This window comes from Nicotiana sylvestris, chromosome 8 (genome assembly GCF_000393655.2).
Source record: "Nicotiana sylvestris chromosome 8, ASM39365v2, whole genome shotgun sequence".
Lineage (NCBI taxonomy): Eukaryota > Viridiplantae > Streptophyta > Magnoliopsida > Solanales > Solanaceae > Nicotiana > Nicotiana sylvestris.
The window spans coordinates 36957482-36963749 of NC_091064.1; the positions used below are offsets into that span (position 1 = coordinate 36957482).

General features: G+C 35.4%; 1 long non-coding RNA gene across 1 annotated transcript; it reads right to left on the minus strand.

Annotated features, from left to right (window-relative positions):
* Nucleotides 1–2110: 2110 nt before the first annotated feature.
* On the minus strand, nucleotides 2111–3701 carry LOC104245692 (uncharacterized). Its single transcript, XR_715803.2, has 2 exons — nucleotides 3269–3701; nucleotides 2111–2468 (listed from the first exon to the last, which is right to left on the minus strand). It is a non-coding gene; the product is annotated as an uncharacterized lncRNA (long non-coding RNA).
* Nucleotides 3702–6268: the final 2567 nt, after the last annotated feature.

Here is a 6268-nt window from a genome sequence, read left to right on the forward strand (position 1 = left end):
GAAAGGTTGCATATTTGATAAGGAGCAGGACTCCTTACTTGAAGAGAACTCTATCCAAGATAAGGGAAGAGTTAGAAGTTGAAGATAGCTAGAACTCTTCCACCAAGAAAGAGTAAAGCATTAGACTTCTAGTTAATCTTTATTTACTAACTCTATATATATCAGTTATCTTCTCTTCTATGGGTGATACACACATACTGAAGAGAACTAAAATTGAGAGCAAAATAGCAAGGCATTTTGTGAGCAATTCCTGTGAGTTTTAAGAGTGTGATCCTGAAGCTACATGAACCAGATAGAAGAACCAGTTTCAAGTGGCTATCTTTTATTCGAGTTCAATTGTATTAGATGTTTTCATATTGTACCTTTCAGCTTTATCTAGAAGCAATTGTAACAGGTACTTTGAGTATTCAAGTTAGAGTTAATTTGAAGTTGTCGCAACAGTTAGATGTTGGTTGCCAAAATGGGATTAGAGTTAATCCTTAGATTTGCAAAGTATTTTATAAATGTTGTTTTGGCTCATTGATTTAGTAAAGTGTTGGGAAAAATCCTACTGAGTGGTAGGGCGTGGTTTTTTTACTTTTTGAGCCAGGTGATTTCCACGTAAAAATACTTGTATTCTTTACTTTCTACATTTACTATTTCAGCAATAGTAGGTTAAGAAACACTTAGAAGAACTAGGTCCTTCTATAATCAGTGCACACGAAAAATTGCACACCACACTAATCACTCCCCTTCCTCTCCCCGCTTGTATGGTATTGAAGTATAAAATATCACACATGTCACACCCATTTTTTACCCCTCCAAAAAAGATATGTGTTATGGATTTTGTGGGTTGAAGAGTTTTTCTAATTAAAGTGACAAATTTTAAAATAGGGATTATTTTTGTTATTCAGAGTCGCCACTTGGAATTGATTTTCAGGTGTTCCAAGTCACCTTTTAATTGAATCCCTATTCAAAGGAAGATTTGACTTTTTTATTATCGGTCTGCGAAAATAAAGTCCGTGTAAGGAATTCTGTTGACCAGGAAGAAGGTGTAAGGCATTCCCCGAGTCCCACGGTTCTAGCACGGTCACTTTATTGACTTCTATTGATTTTGAAAAATATTGTGATTTATATGATTTTCATGGTTTACCTGTTCGCTTTTATTTCTTGATTATTAAAAATAATAAAATGTCATAATCACATCATGCAAACGAATGTGCAATCTAGACGAAATTTATTGACTTAGTCATAACAGCGCTACGCAAGCGAATCCGCAGTCATGACAAAGAATTATTAACACGTTATTACTTTCAGAAAAATCACTATATTTGTGCTTTGAGAAAATTATTTATTAAGAGTTACTATCGCGCTACGCAAGCGAATTCGCGAGTTTAGCAAAGAGTTTATTAAATTAAAAATTAACTAAAGAAACTAACGGATATAGTATGACATTCTTGAATTAATTTATTGAATGTTAAACATCACGCTACGCAAGCGATTCTGTGAAGTTAAAGCGTGCCTACTATTTGCCTAGCGTTTAAATTAATACTAAAAAAAGTGCTTAAACTTTCCCCTTTTTATTTTTATTACTTATCCGACCAAAAAAGGGAACAAATATGACGTTATGGAAACTACTTTTTAACTAGTGTAAGACATTAAACCCAGGTAAACTTATGCTAAACTTTCATGGTTTTGGGCCCCTTATTTTATTTTACAAAAGACAAATTATTAATTTAAGGAAAAAGCCCGCTTACTTTCTATTGTCATTGGGCCATATAAATTTTAGCTTATTTGGCCCATGTTGCTTAAGAGCTTCAATGACAAACACAACATAAATTGACAAATATTCTTCTTAAGCCCAAATTGCTCATCACGGTGATGTCCAAATTAAAAACGTTTTTTTCATAAAAGAAACTTGCATGCTAATCATTATCTTTGCTCTTTCATCTCCGTAATCAATTTATTTCTTAAGAACTACCATAATATTTCTACTCATTTACACCAACATGGCACTAACCACACTACAAACCCATTAGTAACGTAAACACCTTACGTATTTGAATCCACTTTCATAATTACGAATCGCAACTAAATATAAAAACTACAAAAAACGGTAATACTTTAATGCTAAAGAGAAGAATCATATTATAATATTATGTTGACTATAATGTAAAGCATCAACACATTTGAAGCTAGAAGTCTTTCCTAGATAATTATACATGAACCTTAAAAGTAACTCACATAAAAGATCCCAAAATAAATAAACATAGCTAAAAAATGAGGTCTTTATCCTTTTCTTAAAATAAGTAAACTTAACAAAATGCAATTTCAACCATGTATATAAAGAAGAAAACGATAATTTAACTAATTTCTAACATGTTTACATGATGATAACAACAATATGATATTCATCTTGAAAAAAAGTCAAATCTAACATGCTCCATCAACCAAACCGGGATCAAATGCTTCTTATTACCATCAAGAATCTGCAATATAAGAATTTGAAAGTTACCTGGTTTGCAGAATGATAAAATACAGCAGTGCAGCAACAGAAATTCAGCAGCAAATACAGTAGAAACAACAGTAACTCAAGTGTTAAGACAACCTAGAAAACTCAACAAAGATACTTGAAACTCGAAGCTATCAACTTCACACATTGCCTAATGGATGTTTCTATTTTTTTCCATAGTTTTTGCACTAAAATAATATTCACCAAGATATGAAATTTCAGCTTGCTATCTATATTAAGCTGCTGATTTTTTCTCAAAGATATATGTCTTTTTAGAGTGTAAGAGGTGATCTCTAAATCTGATTTTTTTTAGTAAAGGATGTGTCCTCTTTATATATCAAAACAACCAAGTATTAAAAATCAATCTTTTTGACAGATTTTTCTACAAAATCTGCTCTTAAATTCAAAAAGTAAGACTTTCTAGTTCAAATCTTGTCAAGTATTTCAAACAAAATCTGTTCTTCACTATTCAAAGATAGACTTTTATTCAAACACTGTCCAAACGTCTATATTTTCTTACAAAACAATTTGACTTTTGAGTGTTGTACTCAAAGAGTCTTGAAGCAGTAAATAAACAAATAAACAAGTACCATATACTCTCAAGTATTTCCTCACTACCTCACTTTCATCACTACAAAGCTATTTTACTACTTCAACTAGTGCAAAAACAGAAAATTTAACATTTCAAACTTCAAAAACTAATGCTAAAATAATTAATAATAGACAAAAATAAAATAAAATTAAAAAATCAACCATGAAAAAGAATAAGATTTTTACCATTTTACAATTCAAGTGGCCAAAAAAATGGTGGTATGCCAAAAGAGAGTGTTTGGGGAGGTCGACGGAATTTGGTCGGATTTTGGTCGCCGGATTTTCAGGATGAAATTGGCATCAATAGCTAGGTCTTGAGGAGCTCTATCCGTTGATGTAGGTATTGTGGTGTGGTAGTGGTTGGAGCTTCAAGAATTTGGGCAAAAAAGTGACGGAAAAGTTTCCTAGATCTAAGATTCAAGGAGTTTGAGGGGTTTTTGAAGGATTTGGTTTGGAGATATGGAAAGAGGAAGTTGTGGAGATTATATGGTGTGAATTTGGAGGTGTTTGGAGGTGGTCCGCCGGCGGTGGAGATTTCCGGCGGTGGTGGAGGGGCGGCGGTAGAGAGAATGAAGAGAGAGTAACAAGAGAAAGGAAGAGAGAGGAATTTAGGCTTAGTAAATGGCCAAAAATCTGATTTTTGGGGCCTTATATACCTATGGGGGCATTGAATAAAGGCCATTGGATCAAAGTGAGATGAAGGGTTGAGATTTGGTCTTGGTCACTTAATGAAACGACGTAGTTTTGAGGTAAAACTACGTCGTTTTGGACCCTTTCATTAGCAGCCACTTATCTTTCACTCTTGGACATTTTATCTTTCAAATTTAACCCAATGTCTTCCTTATTCAAACTTACTAAACTAAATTTTATACAGATAAATAAAATAATTAAATAACTTATTTAAATGATCAATTAACTAGATTAATTCACCTATTGAACATTTAGTTAATTTCTAAAATGCGCAAATGAAGAAAAAACATTTTTTGGTATTTTTATGATCGAAAATACGCAATTAAACACACAAAATTGAAAAAAAACTATTGAATAATAAAAATACTAATAAATTTAGGAGGTGTTAAAATAGCACAAAAATTAGGTATTCACAGCTACCCCTCTTTGCTCGAGAACATGAAGATTTTTCGTGCAAAGAAAAGTGAATGCCATGGCTAATTTTTTGCTCACATTTCACTCCAATGAAAGCATTTTGAAAAAGGTGGTGACCGAACCTTGCTTCTGAGGTTGCTTACATATCCTTGGCTATAAAGGAATCAGGTTAGTGTAGTTCTGGAAAAATTTTGTAGCGGGGACTACCGAACACTAGAGTTAAGATTGTTGTTGTTGTTGTTGTCGCTGTTGTTGTTGCTGTTACTCTCTTCTTACATCAAAGGAAAAAGAGAAGAGCACTATATATGTCTGCAAACTAAGAGTACAAAATTTCTATCTATGCGTCTTCTGGAGTCAAATCTTGATTCTTGACCTGCTCGCTTGTGTTGACCTCAGATTGGATTTTGATTCTTTTGAAGAAAAGATTATGACTCAATCTCGATGGCTTGCTTTCTGGATCAGAATTTGAGAAGATGAATCTTGAAAAGCTGGGTTGCTGACACATTGTCAAAGTTAAACCCAAACTATCATGTGATCGTCCTTCTAATGATACCTGAAACTGCAAGCTTCGATCGTCATAACATGTGCTTTGCGGCGAGCCTGCAAATCCATCAAAGACAAACAAAAACGAACAAAATTTTCTGCCCAAGTCTGGCACTAGGAAAATTTTGTGAGTTATTAGAGAAATCTGTAAATTATCTAATTTATTGAAAAGACAGACAGAAATAGTAGTATAAACTAGCTAAAAGAGATAAAATTTGGTAACGAATGATTATGTAACCAGGGATTGGTACCCGTATTACTGAAGGGAAATGTAACCAGGGGCTGGCACCATATCTTACTGGAAGGAAATAGAACCAAGTGTTAGCACCATGCATTATTGATAAAGTGTTGAATCCCTCTAGGTCAAAAAGGTTCGACTTGAGTTAAACTGTATTAAACAACCTGAGCGAATATTACTTCTGCCCGGAACTATAAGCTGGATCCCTCTAGGCAAAACGGTTCTACCTGAGTTAAACTACGTAAAACACCCTGAGCGAAGAGTACTTCTACCCGGAACTATGAGGTGGATCCCCTAGGTGAAACGGTTCTACCTGAGTTAAGCTATGTAAAAACAACATGAGCGAAGAGTACTTCTACTTGGAACTATGAGCTGGATCCCCCTAGGTGAAACGGTTCTACCTGGGTTAAGATACGTAAAACACCCTGAGCGAAGAGTACTTCTACCCGAAAATATGAGCTGGATCCCCCTAGGCGAAAGGATTCTACCTGAGTTAAGCTACGTAAAACACCCTGAGCAAAAAGTACTTCTACTCGAAACTATGAGCTGGATCCCCCTAGGTGAAACGGTTATAATTGAGTTAAGCTACGTAAAAACAACCTGAGCTAAGAGTACTTTTACTCGGAAATATGAGCTGGATCCCCCTAGGTGAAATGGTTCTACCTGAGTTAAGCTACGTAAAACATCCTGAGCGAAGAGTACTTCTACTCAGAACTATAAGCTGGATCCCCTTAGGTGAAACGGTTCTACCTGAGTTAAGCTACGTAAAACAACCTGAGCAAAGAATACTTCTACTCAAAAATATGAGCTGAATCCCCATAGGCGAAACGGTTCTACCTGGGTTAAGCTATGAAAACAACCTGCGAAGAGTACTTCTACCCGAAATATAAGTTGGATCCCCCTAGGTGAAACGGTTCTACCTGAGTTAAGCTGCATAAAACACCCTGAGAGAAGAGTACTTCTAACCGGAATATAAGCTGGATCCCCCTAGGCGAAACGGTTCTACCTGAGTTAAGCTATGTAAAAACAACATGAGCGAAGAGTACTTCTACTTGGAACTATGAGCTGGATCCCCCTAGGTGAAACAGTTCTACCTGGGTTAAGATACGTAAAACACTCGGAGCGAAGAGTACTTCTACCCGGAATATAAGCTGGATCCCCCTAGGTGAAACGGTTCTACCTGAGTTAAGCTGCATAAAACACCCTGAGCGAAGAGTACTTCTACCCGGAATATAAGCTGGATCCCCCTAGGCGAAACGGTTCTACCTGAGTTAAGCTACGTAAACAACCTAAGCGAAGAG